We start from the raw sequence: 22,064 nt of genomic DNA, 5'->3' as shown, positions 1-22,064 counted from the left end.
TCACCGGAACAGCCAGGGAACAGAGGATCAGGTAAAGTATAAAGATACAGACTGCAAAGGCAGTCTGTATCTTCATGAATAGACTTAGGGAGAGATGTACTGTCATAATAGGGACAGTTATATTTAGGTGATTGGTTCTCTTTAACACATTTCTCTCCTGAACCTTATTTAGTCCTTTAACATATTTAAAGGTTTTGATCATGCCCCCCCCCCCCCTTTCCCTTCTCTTCTCCAAACTATACAGATTCAAATCCTTAAATCATTCCTAATATGTAATTATGCTTCACACCCTCCACTATTACTGTAGCCTGTCTTTTTATCAATATCTTTTTGTAGGCAAGGTCTCCAGATCTGGACACAGTATTCCAGATGTGGTCTCACTAGAGCTCTATACAGCAGGATCCCTCTTCCTATTGGTTATACCTCTAGCTATACAGCCCAGTATATGATTTGCTTTCCCTACCGCCTGGTTGCACTGGTGACTCATTTTAAGGCTGTCAGAAATCACTACCCCTAAATCCTTCTCTTCTGAAGTCTTTGCCAACAGAGAACTGCTGATATGATACTCGGATAGAGGATTCATCCTCCCCAAGTGCATTATTTTTTATACATTTGGAAACATTGAACTGCGGTTTCCATTCTTTGGACCACTTACCTAGCAAAGCTAAATCTCTCAGGACAGGGATATAATATAGCCACTTTAAAAAGCTTTGGTGCAGCCTCATCTGGAGTATGCTGTTCAGTTATATAGTTATGCTGTTTAAGTATATAAATGGCTTGTACAAGAAAAGATGTTCCAGGTAAACTCTCCTCAAAAGACAAGGGGGCAATGCCTCCATCTGGAGGAAAAAAGGTTCTCTGGAGACGACAAGTCTTCTTTACCATGAGAACAGTCACCCCAGGATTTGGTCACAGCAAAAAAAGTAGAGGACTTCACTACAGGCTTAGACAATTTCTTAGACCAAAATAACATTAATGCATATATGTAGAAATATTTAATTTATCCGTTATCCATCCCCCTTCCCTTCATTCATCCCCTTCCTAGGTTGCACTTGATGGACCTGTGTCTTTTACACCCATGCTATGCTCACACAATGTCTTTTTTTAGTTGGGGAAAAATAAAAACATTTTTGGATAATGATGGCCACAAATAATTTTCATGATAAAATTATAAAATAACAGCCGAACAGACGTTATTTTGCCTAAAAAGACACTAGGAACATAGTGTAACGCCTGGAGTAGTGGATCCACTGAGCCGACACTAGCGATGGTACAAAACCGCACCAGGGAGCGGAGTCTAAGGGGCCGCTGGTTTTCACCAGAGCCCGCCGCAAGGCGGGATGGGCTTGCTGTGGCAGGCGACCCCCAGGTCGCTACCCCTGGTTTGGTTGCTAGTGACAGCAGGCGTGGCGAGGCAGGAGCAGTAGGCAGGAGATGGTGCTGGCAGAGGTCTGTAGGCATAACCGCAGGTGACAGGCTGAACACAGGAGCAATAGTGTGACAGAGGAGCAGGAACCAGGAACAAGGACTAGGGACCAGGTAGCGGACAGGAATCAGGAACAAGGACTAGGGACCAGGTAGCGGACAGGAATCAGGAACAACAGGGAGCTGGGCCAAACGCTATGGGAAGCATGTAGAGGCTCCAACACCTGGGAAGGGGCAGGGCAGGAACTTATAGGGGGGTGATTAACACTCAAGCCAATTAGGAGCGCACTGCCCCTTTAAACCTGAGACAGCCGGCGCGCGCTCGCCCTAGGAGGCGGGGACGCGCGCGCTGGCCGGCACAGCGTCGGGCAGGAGCGCGGTGAGGTGAGGTGCCCCCCGGGGCCAAAGCAACAGCAGCGCCGGGTCCCTGCAGATGGACACCGGCTGCTGCAGGAGTGGGAGAGGGGGTGCGGCGGCGGTCCGGAGCACGAGACACCGCCGTGGCCCTAACAGTACCCCCCCTTTGGCCTCCCCCTCTTTCTAGTCTGCAAGAATCCCTTGATGAGATCCCGATCCAGGATATTAGACTCGGGTTCCCAGGATCGTTCTTCAGGACCAAACCCTTTCCAGTCCACTAGGAAGAAACGTCTTCCTCTGATGGTTTTCATAGCTAGAATGTCTTCAACAATCTATATGTCGTCCGAGACGGCTTGTGGAGTGGAGGACGAAGCGCTACTGGAGAATCGGTTGAGGACCACCGGTTTCAAGAGGGAGACATGGAAGGAGTTTGGGATTCGCATAGTAGGGGGTAGACCGAGTTTGTAGGTGACTGGGTTAATGCGTTTTAGCGCTGAGAAAGGACCAAGGAATCGAGGACCCAACTTGTAGCTGGGAATCTTGAGTCGGACATACTTGGCCGAAAGCCAGACTTTGTCTCCAGGGAGAAAGTTTATGGCAGGTCTCCTTTTCTTATCCGCCTGGTCCTTCATGCGATCAGAGGCCTTGAGCAAGGACTGTCGAGTCTGTTCCCAGATCGACTGCAGGTCAGACAACAATTCCTCCACGGCAGGAACCTCAGATGATGGAGAGAGAGGCAGAGGAGGACGAGGGTGATGCCGTAGACCACATAGAAGGGAGACTTGCCTGTGGAACTCGAGTCCAGATGATTATAAGAAAACTCTGCACATGGAAGTAGATTGGACCAGTTGTCTTGGCGGCTGGAGACAAAATGACGTAGGTAGTTGCCCAAGATCTGATTGACTCTCTCCACTTGCCCGATGGTCTGGGGATGATAGGCGGATGAGAAGTCCAACTTCACTTGAAGCTGTAAGCAGGGGGCACGCCAAAACTTGGAGACAAATTGTGAGCCTCGATCGGACACAGTGTGAAGAGGAAGAACATGCAGGCGGAAGATGTGTCGGAAGAACAACTGGGCCAGACGGGGAGCAGAGGGTAGTCCAGGAAGAGTCATGAAGTGAGACATTTTAGAGAAGCGGTCAGTCACCACCCAAATGACTGTATTGCCCGCGGATGGAGGTAGATCCGTGATGAAGTCCATCCCTATGTGGCGCCATGGACGGTCTGGAACAGGCAAGGGCAAAAGTAGGCCGGCAGGTCTCTGACGAGGTGACTTGTTCTTGGCACAGACTGCGCAGGAAGCCACAAAGTCCTTGATATCCTGAAGGAGATTGGGCCACCAGTAGTGACGGGAGATCAATTGCCTGGTCTTTTGAATTCCCGGATGCCCGGCCACCAAAGAGGAATGACCCCACTTCAAAATACATTTTCAAAGTGCGGGGCGCACATAAGTTTTACCGGGGGGCAGTCTCTGCAGAGTAGAAGTGGCAACTGGTACTAGGCGATTGGGAGGTATTATGTGACGGGGGGATTCCTCCTGCCCCATGACGTCGGATGCTCGGGATAATGCATCGGCTTTCACATTCTTCTCGGCTGGACGGAAATGAATGGTAAAGTTGAAACGCGAGAAGAAGAGAGACCACCTGGCCTGCCGAGGATTGAGGCATTGAGCCAATTGGAGGTAGAGAAGGTTCTTGTGATCCGTGTAGATGTTAACAGGATGTCTAGCCCCCTCTAGGAAATGACGCCACTCCTCCAGTGCCAACTTAATCGCCAGGAATTCACGGTCTCCAATCGTGTAGTTCCTCTCGGCAGGGGAAAAAGTCTTAGAGAAGAACCCACAGGTTCTGGTCTTGCCTGATGTGTCCCTTTGCGAGAGGACGGCTCCTGCGCCCACAGAAGATACATCGACCTCAAGAGAAAATGGCTTGGTGACATCTGGACAAACTAGAGCAGGAGCAGAGGCAAAGGCAGACTTAAGGCTATTGAAGGCTTGTTCGGCCTCAGGAGGCCAATGTCTGGGATTCGCCTTCTTTTTGGTGAGAGCCACGATGGGTGCGACCAGGGTAGAGAAGTGTAGGATGAACTGCCGATAGTAGTTGGCAAATCCAAGGAAACGCTGGATAGCTCTAAGTCCCACAGGACGTGGCCACTGGAGAACAGCAGAAAGCTTGGCTGGATCCACCTGTAGGCCCTGGTTGGAGACAATGTATCCAAGAAACGGCAGGCTGCGCTGATGGAAAACGCACTTCTCCAGCTTGGCATACAAATGATTGGCCCGTAGTCTTCGTAGGACCTGCCGTACTTGGGACACGTAGGTCTGCTGGTCAGGGGAGAAGACCAGGATGTCGTCAAGACAGACGATGACGCAGACATAGAGAAGGTCACGGAATATATCATTCACAAATTCCTGGAAGACCGCTGGGGCGTTGCATAGGCCGAAAGGCATGACCAGATATTCGTAGTGCCCATCTCTGGTGTTGAAAGCGGTCTTCCATTCGTCTCCTTCACGAATATGGATCAAATTATACGCTCCCCTGAGATCCAGCTTGGAGAAGATCCTGGCTCCACGGAGACGGTCGAATAGTTCAGGGATTAGCGGAAGAGGATAGCGGTTCTTGACAGTCACCTTATTTAGGCCCCGGTAGTCTATGCATGGGCGGAAAGAACCGTCCTTCTTCTGCACAAAGAAAAATCCAGCGCCAGCAGGGGACGTGGATTTGCGAATGAAGCCCTTCTGTAGGTTCTCCCGGATGTAGGAGGACATGGCTTCAGTCTCGGGCACGGAGAGAGGGTACACTCGACCACGTGGAGGAGAAGTTCCAAGAAGAAGGTCTATGGGGCAGTCATAGGGCCGATGAGATGGTAGAGAGTCCGCCTCCTTGGCCGAGAAGACATCAACGAAGTCTTGGTATTCCTCCGGTAGGCCGGATAGAGGCTTGGCGTAAGCAGGTGACCTCGTAGAGCACTTGGGTTGAGGATACCTCAGACACCGATTTAGACAGTCCAGACCCCAACTGAGAACCTCCCCAGTTCTCCAGTCCAGCTTAGGCGTATGTAATTGCAGCCAAGGGAGACCCAGCAGGATGTTGGAAGAGGAATGGCGCAAGACGTAGAAAGAGATCCTCTCCTGATGTAAGGCGCCCACCTGGAGGACTAGAGCTGCAGTCTGGCAGTGCACAGCTTCGGTAAGAATCTCGCCCGTGACCGAAGAGATAGACCGGGGTTGGGCTAGCTGGATCATGGGTAGCCGCCATCTTTGGACCAACGAAGCTGAAATGAAACTGCCAGCAGCGCCAGAGTCAATGAGGGCAGTAGTCTGGAGAACTTGCTCTGAGGGTGTCTGGATGGAGACTGGCATAGTCAACCTTGGAGAGGTGGCATTCACACCTAGGGAGGCCTCTCCCACCGGACCAAGGCGCAAGCGTTTCCCGGACGCTGAGGACGTTGGGGACATCTCTGCCGGTAGTGATCAGCGCCACCGCAATAGAGGCAGAGTTTCAACTCCAGTCGACGGGCCCTCTCATCAGTCGTCAGGCGAGCTCGTTCCACCAGCATAGGAACTTCTGGAGACGACTGGGGTATAGGAGCAATGGGATTCATTCAAGGAGGTAGGAAGGTCTCGGGCAGCAAGCACATCTTTCACTCGACTGGACAGGCCTTTTTTAAAGGTGGCAATTAGGGCGGCCTCTATCCAGTCTAGTTCTGCAGCCAGGGTGCGGAACTGGATGGCTTAATCACCAACGGAGGATGTTCCTTGAGATAGATTGAGGAGAGCAGTCTCAGCCGAAGACGCACGGGCAGGTTCCTCAAAGACAGAGCGGAACTCGGCCAGGAAGGTTCGGAGATTAGCAGCAACAGGGTCATCACGGTCCCACAGCGGTGTGGCCCAGGCCAGAGCTCTACCTTCCAATAGGCTGATGATGAAAGCCACTTTAGAGCGCTCGGTGGCAAACTGACTGCTTAGAAGTTCAATATGCATAGTGCATTGGGTCAGGAATCCTCTGCACAACTTGGGGTCACCTCCATATTTACTTGGGAGAGCCAGTCGTAGTTTAGAAGAGGCTGCAGGAGGTGATGAATGCTGAGCTGTGGTATGCTGCTGTACGGCTGCAGTCAGTTGTTGGATCAGCTGTGACTGTTGCTGGATCTGTTGAGCCTGTAGGGCGACCACTCAGGCTACTTCACGGATATCAGGCACCTCGCCGGGATCCATGGCTGGAGCCTACTGTAACGCCTGGAGTAGTGGATCCACTGAGCCGACACTAGCGATGGCACAAAACCCCACCAGGGAGCGGAGTTTAAGGGGCCGCTGGTTTTTACCAGAGCCCGCCGCAAGGCGGGATGGGCTTGCTGCGGCAGGCGACCCCCAGGTCGCTACCCCTGGTTTGGTTGCTAGTGACAGCAGGCGAGGCGAGGCAGGAGCAGTAGGCAGGAGATGGTGCTGGCAGAGGTCTGTAGGCGTAACCGCAGGTGACAGGCTGAACATAGGAGCAATAGTGTGACAGAGGAGCAGGAACCAGGAACAACAGGGAGCTGGGCCAAACGCTATGGGAAGCATGTAGAGGCTCCAACACCTGGGAAGGGGCAGGGCAGGAACTTATAGGGGGGTGATTAACACTCAAGCCAATTAGGAGCGCACTGCCTCTTTAAACCTGAGACAGCCGGCGCGCGCGCGCCCTAGGAGGCGGGGACGCGCGCCGGCCGGCACAGCGTCGGGCAGGAGCGCGGTGAGGTGAGGCGCCCCCCGGGGCCGAAGCAACAGCAGCGCCGGGTCCCTGCATATGGACACCGGCTGCTGCAGGAGTGGGAGAGGGGGTGCGTCGGCGGTCTGGAGCACGGGACGCCGCCGTGGCCCTAACACATAGCCCAACTATGTAACTTTTACAAAGATGTCAGAAAACAGAGCAGCCGTAAAGGTAACTATGCGATGCTTGACTAATAGGTAACTTGAAGCTGGCATCACAGGTGTATCCCTTTAAGGAAATAGCTCATATAGCAAAAGTTAACAGTCACTGAGCTACTACGCCCACTGGACACATACCCAGAATGAACAGGGACTTTAATCAATAAAACACAAGTTTTTTCATAACATATCAGTCTTTTCAGAAGATGTTACTCTAATATGCTGCTGGCATATAGCATGATTAGCATGACGCATTCTCTTTATAAAAGATAAAGGGTAAAATATGCTACAGTACTAGGGCACTCTATGCTTGTATTTTTTATCAGGGAATCTATTGTCATCTTTTGTAGTAAAGCTTTATGAGAACACAATGAAAGGTTGTAGAGCAGAATTCCATCATGTACCTCCTAGTAAAACTCATCCAATATAAAGTCTGATTGCCTCCTGAGTCATCTCTGTATTGAAGTTCAATATTCATTATTCATACAATTAGGAGCGTTCTAGGTAACAATGGGAATGGAATGAACGTAGGCTTCATCCCATTATCTCTGAAGGCCTTAGAAAAAGGAACTTAGCAAAATGTATATCTCGGCTACCTTGAACTTAGTTTCTATATCTTTAAATGAAGAAATTGCAAGTAATAAAATGTTCTAATAAGTCGGTTACAGCAACTTCATAGAGTATCTTCACTTCATGGCCCCATGCGCATTAGACGAGTGTTGACCAACTGACCATCTTATATATATGGGGCTCCTTGATGTACAGTATCAACAGACTTTTGTTTCCTTTTATACTGATCCACACCAGAGTAGTCGGGCAGCATCCACTCTATTAAACACATGAATACTAAGGGGGGGGATTTACGATGACCAGCGTACAAGTTTCCCCGACAGGATACACTAAGAGGCGCACGCCTCTTAGTGAATCCGGCAGACTAGACGCCAAAGTCTGCGCCCGGGGTAAAAAATCTACACCTGCTTCCAGCAGTTGTAGATTTTGATTATGATTTACGCCTGCGAGCAGGCGTAAATCATGATAAACGAGGCACAGGAGGAGGCCACGCCTCCTCTCCACCTTATCACGCCCCCGCAAGCTCTCCCAGCCCGCCTATTGGGTGAGTGGGGCGTACTGGAGGCGTACGCCAGGGAGAGGGGGCGAATTTGCAGAAATATTTAAAATGTTAGTTACACTTTAATGCTATGTTCAGACAATGTAACAGACCGGCTATGGTTGGTCTCAGATTGATTTCAAAATAAAAGACATTATTTGGTATCAAAATAACGGGCATCCCAAAAGATGGCCATTGAACAGCCATAAATAGGTGTGTGAACTTAAGGTGATTTTGAGGCCTATGTTATGATACTGAGCTGCATCTCCATGTTTATTTTCTTTTCTCACACATAGGAAACAGAGCTCAATAATTCTCTCTGAGGGTATATGTCTGTTACTATAAATAACCAATATAGAAACCAGCTGTAGGTGGTACACTACTAAAAATATTTGTAGTGTAAACCGCCTCTTACATACCAGTAAGAGATGTTGAATGTCTGCGTTTAGAGTGGGTAAATACACTGTATTTAACTGTGTAACAGCAGGAGGGAAGATGCGGCCGTCATTGACTGTCAGGCTTTCTAGAAATAACTCAGAAGCATTGCTTGTAAATTATGTATTTAGCATTACACCATATAAACGTCGCTTGGTTAATCAGCTAGATTGAAATCTCTACTTTACTATAGTAGTGAAAAAATTGATATATATATTTATGTATATATTTTATCATTTTGGGTTTATTTTGTCAACCTGGTAGACTGGGATGTTGGTGTATACAGTGTGCTTCTGCCAAACACATTCAATATCAAGTGCAGAATGTAGTTGAGCAAGCTAAAAAACAGTAAACGTGCCAAACATAGTCACTTTTGGGCTATCTTCACACAACCTAAAAATGCAGGCAAAATAAGGCCATCATTTTGTAATTTCAAAAATATAATGTGCCCCATTGAAGTCAAGCGCACACTGTATAGAATAATGGCCATCATGAACATGACCTTTATTTATTCGAGTAATTTTTTTAAAATACAATTTTAAGTAAAAATGACGGCAATACGGCCTCAAAAGACATTGTGCGAACATACCATTAGACTCCATTGTGCATAGAGAAATAAATGGATCTGATTGGGGCATGCATAATGTTCTCTCGGCTTGTTGATGTATTACATAAATTGGACTTTATATCAAGTGTGCCTTGTTTTTTCTTATTGCCAGAAGCAGTTATGCTTTTACGAGACGCAGCTTAAAATTTATAAAGTACTTTAGGTCTTTAAAAACACAGTCAACTTTACCAGAAAGAAAAAGCACACAAAGACCAGAGAATATTTATATTAAAATCCTGGCCTTTTTTTTATTTTTTTGTCAATAATGATACCATAAGTGCATGATTTACAACAAGCCCAATATAGAGGCAGAGCTCTACATGCTGGCACTTGGAGGGCCATCTGTGAAGTAAAGATGTACAGCAGTCATGCAAATATCTAATACCTGCTACAGTAAGTAAAAAAACACTGTAAGGCTATGTTCACACTACTGTTTAGCAACGGACGCTGTTAAACTGACGGCTGCTGGCTGCATTCAGTACATTCCTGCAGCCGATACCTCTTTCTTCACAATTTATTTGCGGGCACCATCCTCTGTGCCCACAATTCAATTAGCCGTTCACTTCAATGTAAAGTGCGGCCGCCACTGAATTTAGTCAGGGCTCATCTTCTAGGTGACAGAAAACCAAACAGGCATAGGGATACCTAACTCCCATAACTGCATACACCAGCTACTGGTTTTCTCTTTACTGACCACCTTCTGTTGCCCCCACCGGGCCATAGGGGACTGGGGACACTTGATCTCAAACTGCAAGTCCAGGGATAGGACCCATGTCTATTAGATATTAATAGCATATTGTGTTAATGGTTTAGATGGGAAAAGTGCTTTGAAGGTTATCTACAGTTATGCTCTCAGATACTCTATACAGTTAGACGTGGAGAGACGCAGCTCAAGCCATCAGTCAGGTTGCTTGGATGATGTCTGACGAGTTTCATATATAAGCCCTATTTTAAGGAATAGAACTTGCAGGGCATTGTATGGTTGCAACTTGACCGCTAAACATGAACTGTGCATATGGGACCGCATAACTGAAGAGCACTTAAAGGATACTGAACAGGAATGTATTTTATTGTTTATGTCTTTTTTTAATAGGGTCCATGAGAATGATAATTTTCTAAACTAAACAACTAAACAACTCTGTGGAGTTATGAATGATGGAGGACTCTTTTTTTTAAATTATTTTAAAGAAGCACTGATAGGTGATAAATTGGGATCTGACCATTGGGATCTCCACTAGTTGAAGCCCAGTTCCCCTATTCCCACTACCTGCAAAACCATGGCTATATAGCATTCAAAGGGCACAGCAGTCGAACATGGGCTGAAATATCAGAACACTCTTCCCAGTTCACATTTGTATGTTTAACACTACATCATGTTGTTTATGCCTGTGTTTGTACAAGAAGAAAATTGCAGTCGCCATTACCATCATTTTCACGTCCTTTTATGTCCTGGAAGAAATATAAATGGTCATTTGACAAAATCAGATTCTGCCATTGACGGATAAATCTAATGCACATCAGAGTGTCACCTGATGATTCACCATTTCAATGGTGCTATTACTCAATGTTATGACCTTCATATTCACGAAATATCTGTTCCAGATAAGTGGAGGATATATGTCACCGCCAGCTTCCATAAGCTAATCTAGACATAATGATGGCTTCCGTGTAGTGCAAAACAATATTACCAGCATGTGGAATACCAGCAAATTGGAGAATGTGTTATCCAAAAGTTCTGCTTGAGACAGGTGGTTATAGGAGAATTGATATAGAGTTTTCTACCCTTTGGCAAATTCAAAAGGCAAACAGGATATGCCTATCACAGATGGGAAGAATAAAAAGAATAATAATAATTATAACAATAATACTACTAATACTCAACTAACCAAAGTTATATAGTCATACTATTAATATGATGAACAGTTGATTGTGCTGCATTTGGTTAAGAGGATTACAGTCATAATATTAATACAGTTCTTTCTACTTGGTTGATTTTCAATTAAAGTACAATGCAGATTATTTGTATTATAAGACGTTAGGTCTTAGTTTATTGTGATGTAAAAATATTTGCATTGTTCAAGAAAACTAAAGGGGTACTCCCAACTTGCAAAGTTATCCCCATAACAAATCTTTTATATGTATGTTTCCAGCATATAGGGCTGTTCACACAGAGTAAAATCAGCTCTGCCGCTCTCCGCTCAAAGAATTGACAAGTCAATTCTTTGAGCGGAAAGCTACAGAAGAGGAGGCGCACAAGCTTTCCCATTGAAACAGACGGCATAGAAACAGATGTCCCATTGAAACAGACAGAGCTTCGCAACTGAATTCCCCCGATTTTACTCTTTGTGAACTGCCCCTAATCCACAGTGGTGTACAGAGCTTGTCATCAATCTTAAAGGCGAAGTCTGGCTAAAATGTTTGTTAAAGTATTGTATTGCCCCCCAAAAGGTATACAAATCACCAATATACACTTATTACGGGAAATGCTTATAAAGTGCTTTTTTCCCTGCACTTCTTACTGCATCAAGGCTTCACTTCCTGGATAAAATGGTGATGTCACGCCCAGACTCCCAGAGCTGTGCGGGCTGTGGCTGCTGGAGAGGATGATGGCAGAGGGACACTGAGGGACACAGGGCACTGGAGGGACACTGAGCATCCCTCTGCCATCATCCTCTCCAGCAGCCACAGCCCGCACAGCTCTGGGAGTCAGGTCGTGACATCACCATTTTATCCAAAAAGGGAAGTCTTGATGCAGTAGTAAGTGCAGGGAAAAAACACTTTATAAGTATTTCCCGTAATAAGTGTATATTGGTAATTTGTATAACTTTTGGAGGGCAATACAATACTTTAATAAAAATTTTTGCTGGACTTCTCCTTTAATTATATGGTTTTTAGAATGTAGAAAACTGAAGAACCTGGAGTAAACCCACACAAACATGGGGAAAATAAACTCCCTACAGATGTTGTCCTTGTTTGGATTTGAACCTAGGACCCTAGCACTACAAAGAAACAGTGCTGAGTGAGTCACCATGCCACTCCACACAATGGGGATAAGTTCTGACCCCTGGGACCCTGAGTGATCATGAAAATGGAGGAAACCTGCTGCTTGGTACATATCACGCGTGCATAGCCAGAGCTCCATTTATTCTCTATGGGGTTTCTGGACATTGCTGAGTGGTTATATTTAGGTGTAATTTGTCTGTATTTGTGGAAGAAAAAAAGTGGAGTTTAGTTTATCAATTCAACTCAATGGGGGAGATTTATTAAACATGGTGTAAAGTGAAACTGGCTCAGTTGCCCCTAGCAACCAATTAGATTCCACCTTTTATTTTCCAAAGAGTCTGTGAGGAATGAAAAGTGGAATCTGATTGGTTGCTAGGGACAACTGAGCCAGTTTCACTTTACACCATGTTTGATATATCTCCCCCATAGTGCTCAAAGGGGTAATCCAACAAAAATCTTTTTCTTTCAAATTAACTGATATCAGAAAGTTATATAGATTTGTATTTACTTCTATTAAAAAATCTCAAGTTTTCCCATTCTTATCAGCTACTATATATCATAGGGGAGAGCACACAGGGGGGCTATATACTACAAGGGGAGAGCGCACAGGTGGACTATATTATACAGGGGGAGAGCACACAGGGGGTTATTTACTACTGGGGGAGAGCGCCCAGAGGGGCTGTATACTACAGGGCGAGAGCGCAAAGGGGGGCTAAATACTACAGGGGAGAGCGCACGGGGGGGGCTATATACTACTGGGGGAGAGCGCACAGGGGGGCTATATCCTACAAGGGGGAGAGCGCACAGGGGGCTATATACTACTGGGGGAGAAAGCACAGGGGGTTATATACTACAGGGGGAGAGTGCACAGGTGGGCTATATACTACAGGGGAGAGCGCACAAGGGGGCTATATACTACTGGGGGAGAGCGCACAGAGGGGCTGTATACTACAGGGCGAGAGCGCACAGGGGGGCTATATACTACAGGGGAGAGCGCACAGGGGGGCTATATACTACTGGGGGAGAGCGCACAGGGGGGCTATATACTACCAGGGGGAGAGCGCAAAGGGGGGCTATATACTACTGGGGGAGACAGCACAGGGGGCTATATACTACTGGGGGAAAGAGCACAGGGGGCTATATACTACAGGGAAGAGTGCACAGGGGGGCTATATACTACTGGGGGAGAGCGCACAGGGGGGCTATATACTACTGGGGGAGAGCGCACAGGGGGGCTATATACTACAAGGGGGAGAGCGCAGAGGGGGCTATATACTACTGGGGGAGAGAGCACAGGGGACTATATACTACTGGGGGAGAGAGCACAGGGAGGCTATATACTACAGGGGGAGAGCGCACAGGGGGGCTATATACTACTGGGGGAGTCACCCCCTTTCTACCTAATTTCAAAGGGCTGGTGAGAGAGAAAAAATGCCAGTTTTCCCACTAATAAGCATCAATTCTGTATGTATGTAGTTCAACAACCTTTGTGAAAAGTAACAAAACACCTTTCCTACTGATGTTCAGCTCGGACCTTCACCTGACAATAGACCCCAGTAAGTGGACCTTCACTAAAAATTATTGACTACCCCTGCCCTAGGCCATGCCTTTTTTACTCTTTAAAGCTCCATAAAAGTGTTATTTTCTGTAAAATAAAGACAAAGAAGCAGGACACAAAGTATATCTGCATTATTGCTTTACCAAGTGCATCTCACTGTCATTAAATCCTTAGCTATTTCAGGGGTGACAAATCCACTTTAATTTGAGCTGGCTTGACTATAGAGAACACTGTAGAGAAATCCCACATTATATTTGGAGTCTAGTTGGTCTTATGTCCTATAAGTCAGACTTGCTCAGAAGTTACTGCGGTTTCTTACGGTTGTAAGAAAAAGCCATTGAATGAACATGTTTTAATAAAACATATTGTCAGTAAGCAATGCTTCATCCATGACTGCACTCCATGGAGGTCTCCTATCATAACTACTTAGGCGTGTAATTGCATTTTCACAAACAATACTAAATGATTTAAATATACATTTTCCAAGGCATAAGTATATGAGACAGGCAAGGGACAATGGGAGCTTCCAGAAGAGGACAAGAGCGATAACAGAAATCTATTAGGAATATAGACACGTATGCAAGTACAATGAAACCTTCACATCATCATATAACATACTTCTATGTGAAGCCAACAAATGTATGATCACATTATTAGTCTATTAACAACGTCTATGTCAAACCAAGACCAGATACTATGTTATAAAGAGCATGAATAAGGATACTTCTCTCCTGTTCTAGTTAAAATGGTACTCTAGTGATTTTTCTTTTTGTGTCAGAAAGTGCCAGAAATTTGTACTGCACTTCTATTAAAAAAAAATCTGAAGTTTTCCAGTAGTTATCAGCTGCTGTATGTCCGACAGGAAGTGGTGTATTCTTTCTAGTCTGACACAGTGCTCTCAGCTGCCACCTCTGTCCGTGCCAAGAACTGTTGAGATCAGTAGCAAATCCCCATGAAAATATCTCCTGCTCTCCAGACTGGAAAGAATCCACCACTTCCTGCAGGACATACAGCAGCTGATAAGTATTGGGATACTTTTTTTTTTTTTTTTTTTTAATAGATGTAAATTACAAATATCTGGCACTTTCTGACACCAGTTGATTTGAAAGAAAAATATTTTTGCTGGAGTACCCCTTTACACATGGAAGAGGGAGGAACTTCATAGCAAGTACCAAGATGGGAACTTATTATAGTAGCAGCCAGGCCAAAAGGGTTGGTTATTTGTTTGCTCCACCACTTCCATGACCTTTTTGATACAATGTAGTTACCAAAGAGAGGGGAATCCCACATGTTTTTGCCATTCAGTAGCAAAGGAGATGGCTCTAACAAGGACATGTATTGTAAGTCATTTATGGTTCATTTACACAATTTTCAATTCATAACACAATTGCATTGATTTTTATTGTCACTATAAGACTAGGTTCACACAAACAGTAAAATAAAAGCTAAATACGACTGTAATTTTAAGTGATACTAAAACAATGTGTGAACAGATGAAAAAAAACTGCTGTGTTTTTGCTTAAGCAGGTGATAAATAATGATTATGTTCATTATTTGGACAGTTCTAATCAGTTTCAGTTGTTATTCTATACAGTGTTTGGGCTGCCAGACGATTTCTCCTTGATGTCAATGGAAATCATTATTAGGCTATGTTCACACATGGCAAGACACCGGACATTCCGTGACTCGGCCGGATCACGGAGCGGGCGGTGTTTGATAAGATCATCCTGGCCGGTACTGCAGTACCGGCTGGATGATCTTCACCTCCACTGAATTCGGATGCGGGCGCATCGGAATTCTCTGCTGCACACAATGGAGCGTGTTGCCGGAGCCGCACGCTTCATTGCGTGAACTGACAAGGTTTTCTGCGGCCGCTATTCAGGGAATAGCGGCTGCAGAAAACTGACATTTTAGTTTCTTGCGGCGACGCTAGGGATCCCGGCCAGAGTGTATACTGTGTGTATACACTCTGGCCGGGATTCCCTCATCGGCAGCACTATGTAAGTACCATTGTAATCACGGCTGTGATCAACAACAGCCATGATCACTACGGTACTTACATAGTGTGAACACAGCCTTACACTGAAATCTTTACCTCAAAATTACAACCATATTTTACCGTTATTTTATAGTGTGTGACCATAGCCTACCTCTGTCACTATACAAAGATGCCGGAGCAGACTACCTACAGTACCTAAGCTCACGGCACAGAATAATCTTTAAATACAGTGTGGGGGGGGGACTATTTGGCCCCTTTAAGATGTCTCCTGTTGTGCAACTGTTCATAGAGATTCTAACGATTTCTAATGATTTCATTCATTACTTAAGTTAATCTGAGTAAATGATGTGTGACATTGCTCACTAGAGAAATGGATCTTGTAAGCTGCAATCGATTTGGCCGTAAAACTCAAGAATCTTTCCAGTTTTCACTCCTGACTGGCATGATCTATCCCACCCAAAGTCCCAGGCCTCAGTCCTCAGTATAGGGTTCTGTTAGCACAGGGTGCAAAGTAGCAAAGGTAGCAAAGACTTTGCAGCAAAATGTACAGCTGCAGCATCACATGAGCAACTTACATAGCCAGTGTAAACTTGATCACAATGATGCGTTTAACTCAACGTTCTAATTGACTTAATATAGCTCCCTGACACAATTGTTGCATCGGGGTTCATGTTAATCCTGGCTACATCTGTACATGGTGTCAATGGACGCACTGAAGCTTTGGACGTGCTGGGGCAGCAGTAGAGGAAGGGCTTGTTCATATCACATTTGTGTCCATCTTAAAGTGTCACTGTCATTTAATTATTATTTTTTTTTTTTACAGAAATCAATAGTACAGGCAATTTTAAGAAACTTTGTAATTGGGTTTATTAGAGGGGAGGGGTGGAGGGAGATGAGGAGCCAAAACAGGACAACAAAGAGTTAATTTACAGCTACATCACCAAGCTATCTCCTCTGAGGTCAGCACTGACCTCTCTGACCTCTGAATATCTGCTTTCACATAGTTCCTGCGGTGTAATCCTTTGTTCTCTGCTCTCTGCTGCCAACTAGTCTCCCTCCCTCCCCTCTCCATAGAATAGACAGGGCCCGACTGATGTAAAAAAGTCGAGATTTCCTGATTCTGAGCAGTGGATGAGAGAGAGGAAGGAAGGGGGGGCTGGGGAAAGTCTTTTGAATGCAGATAAAGGCATGTTTGCCTAATAAACCCAATAACAAAGTTTTTTAAAATCGCCTGGACTATTGATTTCTGCAACAACAAAAGAAGTGACTCTTGACTCTTTAAAAGCAAATGTCTGAAGGGTATACCGACATATCCATGCACCGTCAAGCATGGAGCCCATTGATTTCAGTGACCCAAACATAGTGACATAAGCGCCATTTTCTGTGCTTGTACTCGCTGTCAGCGCAGTCTGCTAAACTCTTGGGTCCTGAATCCTGAATATAGACACTAGCTGGGTATGTTTAAACCATTGAAATCAGTGGGGCTCATGCCAATCCATGCATAGACATGTCATTGTATCTTTGTATTGGAGGGTACAAACATAATATAAACCCTGTCTTACCAAAGACAGGTTGCAGCCTATGCAATTTTGTAGAGAATTCCATTCTTTACAGGAAAACTGACATCAGGTACAGTATATGCACATATAGGTGCTCACTAGAGATGAGAGAATCGCTGATTTAAACGAAGCGAAGTGCTTCGTTTGATCTGCACTTCACTCATCAAGCCGCCGGCCTTTCAGCGCTTTTCCACTCCCTACTGCTCCACCCTGGGAGCCGGGGAAAAGCTGGATCCAATCCTGGGAAACTGGAAGAAGTTTCCCAGGATTGGATTCAGCTTTTCCCAGCATCTTGGGAGGAGTGGCAGGGAGCTGAGCAGTGCTAAAAGGCCAGCAGCTTGATGAGCGGAGTGCAGATCAAATTAAGCACTTCAATGCGTTTAGATCAGCAATTCGCTCATCTCTAGTGTTACTTACTAAACAAGCATTTCCTTAGCACCATTTGCCTGTTCTGTCATCTTTAACAAAAAAAGACAAAAAGAAAAGATCTTTCCCAGGGCAAAGTGCAGACATGGAGACGTGTGTGACACTGCTGGCATCCGCCCTGCTCTCCGACCACTGCTCCGTCACCAGACCACCCCTGCCTCCTCATTGAAATATTAACAGCTGGCTCATCTGCGGCTCTGCAAGACTTCAATGCAGTCAGAGATGAATTAGCTGTCAGACTTTCTGTAGGGAGGTGAGGGGTGGCTTAGTGACAGAGCCATGGTCGGAGAGTGGGGCGGGGGCCAGCAGTGTCACACACATGTCTCTGTGACACTGTCTCCGGGAAATAAAAGACCTTTTTACAAACATGACAGAATGGGCAATGCAGATAAAAGTGCTAATGAAATAGTAACCTACAACTGTCAGCACATATACATGCGTATACCTGATGTCAGTTTCCATTTAAAAGTTTCCTAAAATAGTTAACCCCTTTGAAACTCAATGGGGAGATTTATCAAACATGGTGTAAAGTGAAACTGGCTCAGTTTCCCCTAGCAACCAATCAGATTCCACCTTTCATTTTCCAAAGAGTCTGTAAGGAATGAATAGCGGAATCTGATTGGTTGCTAGGGGTGACTGAGCCAGTTTCACTTTACACCTTGTTTGATAAATCTCCCCCAATGTCCCTATACTCCTTAAGTTATCTCTCCCATCCTCTCAATACACATGAATGTTCTGCACAGCCATGTTTATGTATTGGCTATGGGGGGAGAAGAGGGGTAAGCCGCCACCAGACTGGTCTGGTGGCGGCTTACATCTCGGAAAATAGAAGTGTCAGGTAGTGAAAATTCACCCCGCCAACCTCTATCTTGACCAATATTATCTGTCAGTGGAGACTAAGGAGGCCCCCATACACTTTATACTGATGACCGAACCTACCAGTATTAAGTGTATAGGGACCTCTCATTGACCTTTGGTCTGGTTATAGATACATTTGGAACAATGGATAATGGGTAGCCATTGGGTGGATGTTTATAGAAGCAATAAGTATTTGTATTATTTTAATTCCTTCTTTGGGAAATGTTCAGTGTGTACATTCATAGCTCTTCAAAAAGTTTGACAGATTTAGAAAAACAGATTTTGCCTTTAGTAAAACTACAAAGCAGCAGCTTATTTATTTATGTAAAAATATCATTTTTCAACTGTGTTTGGCGGCTATTGGATTAGAGGCATCGAGAAAAATGCAAATGGACAGAACAATCATGTTCTCATTACTGAACCTGTCAAATGTTTTATGGAACATAATGAGGTCCGATTAAGACTTCTTTAATTTTTCAACAACCTTGTTTTAACTCCCATACCATTACAAATAATGTGACTGGGCACATAATAAGAAGAAAGAAAATAATAACAACAAAGAACTTAAAAATTAGGAATGAAGGCAACATTGCATTATTGAAGGTTTCCCGTCTCACATGACTGTTCACAGATACTGTTTTATCAGAGCCTTACAGCCAATTTTTAAATTTTTAAGAAGTTTTCCAGGAAGGAAAAAAGTGTTCAGACTACCGAAAAGTAGAAAACATTGGATACTGTCACAGCCGCGGCGGCGTCCCGCGTTCCGGGCCGCCGCCGCGACCGCTTCCTGCCCCATGCAGCAGCCGGTGTCCATAGTCGGGGACCCGGCGCTGCTGTCACCTCGGCCCCGGGGGGCGCCTCACCTCTCCACGCTCCTGTCTCCCGCTGTGCCGGCCGGCGCGCGCGTCCCCGCCTCCTCGGGCGCGCGCGCGCCGGCTGTCTCAGATTTAAAGGGGCAGTGCGCTCCTGATTGGTGGTTGCACCCAGTCACTCCCCTATAAATCCCAGCATGCCCTGTCCCCTGGGTTGGAGCCTCTGCATGCTTCCCATAGCGTTTGGCCCAGCTCCCTGTTGTTCCTGATACCTGTCCGCTACCTGGTCCCTAGCCCTTGTTCCTGTTTCCTGCCCGCTACCCAGTCCTTACTCCTAGTCCCTGGTTCCTGCTTCCCGTCTCACTGCTGTTCCTGTGTTCAGCCTGTCACCTGCGGTACGCCTACACGCCTTTGTCAGTACCTACTCCTGCCACGCCTCGCCTGCCGTCACCAGCAACCAAGCCAGGGGTAGCGACCTGGGGGTCGCCTGCCGCAGCAAGTCCATCCCGCCTTGCGGCGGGCTCTGGTGAAAACCAGCGGCCCCTTAGACTCCGCTCCCTGGTGAGGTTTGTGCCATCGCTGGTGCCGGTCCAGTGGATCCACTGCTCCAGGCGTAACAGTAGGCTCCAACCATGGATCCCGGCGAGGTGCCCGATCTCCGTGACGTCGCCAGAGTGGTCACTCAGCAGGCGCAACAAATCCAGAAACAGTCACAGCAGATCCAGCAACTCACTGCCGCCTTACAGCAGCAGACTACTGCCCAGCACACACCACCTCCTGACGCTTCTTCTTCACTCCGACTGGCCCTCCCAAGCAAGTACTCTGGGGACTCTAAGTTGTGCAGAGGATTCTTGACTCAGTGCACCATGCACATTGAACTTTTGAGTAGTCAGTTTTCCACCGAGCGCTCTAAAGTGGCTTTCATCATCAGCCTATTAGAGGGTAGAGCCCTGGCCTGGGCCACGCCACTGTGGGACCGTGATGATCCAGTCGCTGCCAATCTCCGGGCCTTCCTATTCGAGTTTCGCTCCGTCTTTGAGGAACCTGCCCGTGCTTCTTCAGCCGAGACTGCTCTCCTCAACCTCTCTCAAGGCAGCTCCTCTGTTGGTGATTATGCCATCCAGTTCCGCACCCTGACAGCCGAATTGGACTGGAACGAGGCCGCCCTATTGGCCACCTTCAAGAAGGGCCTGTCTAGTCGTGTGAGAGACGTGCTCGCTGCCCGAGACCTGCCTACCTCCCTGAACGAACTCATTCTTCTGGCCACCCGAGTTGATACTCGTTTTTCGGAGAGGGAGGAGGAGGTTCGGCATGAACATTTACTAACCCGTTCCCGTCGCCATCCCCAGCTGGCGCCGGTTTTCCAGAATCCTGACCTTTCGATGTCCCAACCCTCTCCTGAGATTCCTATGCAGGTGGAACGGGCTCACCTGACGCCTGATGAAAGAATCCGGCGCCTGGAGCAGAATCTCTGTCTCTATTGCGGGGGTTCCGATCACTTCCGGCTGGGATGTCCCCTACGTCCCCAAACATCCGGAAAATGCTCGCACCTAGGTCCGGTGGGACAGGTGTCCCTAGGTGTGAATGCCACCATTCCAAGTCTGTCTATGCCAGTTTCCATCCGGACTCTCTCAGGACGAAATCATCAGACTACTGCCTTCCTCGATTCTGGGTCAGCAGGCAGTTTTATTGCGGCAACATTGGTCCAAAGATGGCGGCTACCCGTGACCCGACTAGCCAGGCCCCTGACTATCTCCTCGGTCACAGGCGAAATTCTTACCGACCGTGTGTACTACCAGACCGCACCTTTAGTCCTCCAGGTGGGTCCTTTACATCAAGAAAAGATATCCTTCTACGTCCTGCCCCATTCTTCCCCCGCGGTCCTCCTGGGACTCCCGTGGCTGCAAGAACATGCCCCTCAACTGGACTGGAGAACCGGGGAGATTCTCAGTTGGGGTCAGGACTGTTCCAACCAGTGTCTCAGGTCACCTCAGACCAAGTGTACTATGTCGTTTCCTGTCCCAGCCAAGCCTCTATCCGACCTATCGGCAGAAGACCAAGACTCGGCGGATGCCTTCTCTGCCGAGGTGTACCCTCTCTCCGTACCCAAGGCTAAGGTCGGGTCCCCTCACCACCGGGAGAACTTACAGAAGGTCCTCGTCCACAGACCCACAGTCCCTTGCCATGTTTTACCGCCTGATCGCCTAGCACCAGTCGTCACCTCCTCGCGTCGGAGAGTACCCCCCGGAAAGACTCATGTTCACCCTGCGCTTCGAAGAGGTATTTTGAAGTGGGGTCATTCCTCGTTGGAGGCCGGGCACCCTGGAGTCCGTAAGACCGGCCAACGGATCTCTCGCCACTACTGGTGGTCCAGTTTGTTTCAAGATGTCAAAGACTTTGTGGCTTCCTGTGCCATCTGCAGGCAAGAAAGAGGGGGAGGCCAAAGGGGGGGGGTACTGTCACAGCCGCGGCGGCGTCCCGCGTTCCGGGCCGCCGCCGCGACCGCTTCCTGCCCCATGCAGCAGCCGGTGTCCATAGTCGGGGACCCGGCGCTGCTGTCACCTCGGCCCCGGGGGGCGCCTCACCTCTCCACGCTCCTGTCTCCCGCTGTGCCGGCCGGCGCGCGCGGCCCCGCCTCCTCGGGCGCGCGCGCGCCGGCTGTCTCAGATTTAAAGGGGCAGTGCGCTCCTGATTGGTGGTTGCACCCAGTCACTCCCCTATAAATCCCAGCATGCCCTGTCCCCTGGGTTGGAGCCTCTGCATGCTTCCCATAGCGTTTGGCCCAGCTCCCTGTTGTTCCTGATACCTGTCCGCTACCTGGTCCCTAGCCCTTGTTCCTGTTTCCTGCCCGCTACCCAGTCCTTACTCCTAGTCCCTGGTTCCTGCTTCCCGTCTCACTGCTGTTCCTGTGTTCAGCCTGTCACCTGCGGTACGCCTACACGCCTTTGTCAGTACCTACTCCTGCCACGCCTCGCCTGCCGTCACCAGCAACCAAGCCAGGGGTAGCGACC

The 22,064-nt window shown here is 47.4% G+C and overlaps 1 protein-coding gene across 3 annotated transcripts in view; it reads left to right on the top strand.

The window, feature by feature from the left end:
- KCNIP4 (potassium voltage-gated channel interacting protein 4) overlaps positions 1 to 22,064 on the top strand; it is a 405,696-nt gene that overhangs the window by 267,919 nt on the left and 115,713 nt on the right. The gene's annotated exons all lie outside the window — the stretch shown is intronic.

Source organism: Dendropsophus ebraccatus, chromosome 7, assembly GCF_027789765.1.
Source record: "Dendropsophus ebraccatus isolate aDenEbr1 chromosome 7, aDenEbr1.pat, whole genome shotgun sequence".
NCBI lineage: Eukaryota > Metazoa > Chordata > Amphibia > Anura > Hylidae > Dendropsophus > Dendropsophus ebraccatus.
Note: the sequence above shows the minus strand (reverse complement) of the source record. Positions and strands in the feature narration are given on the sequence as shown.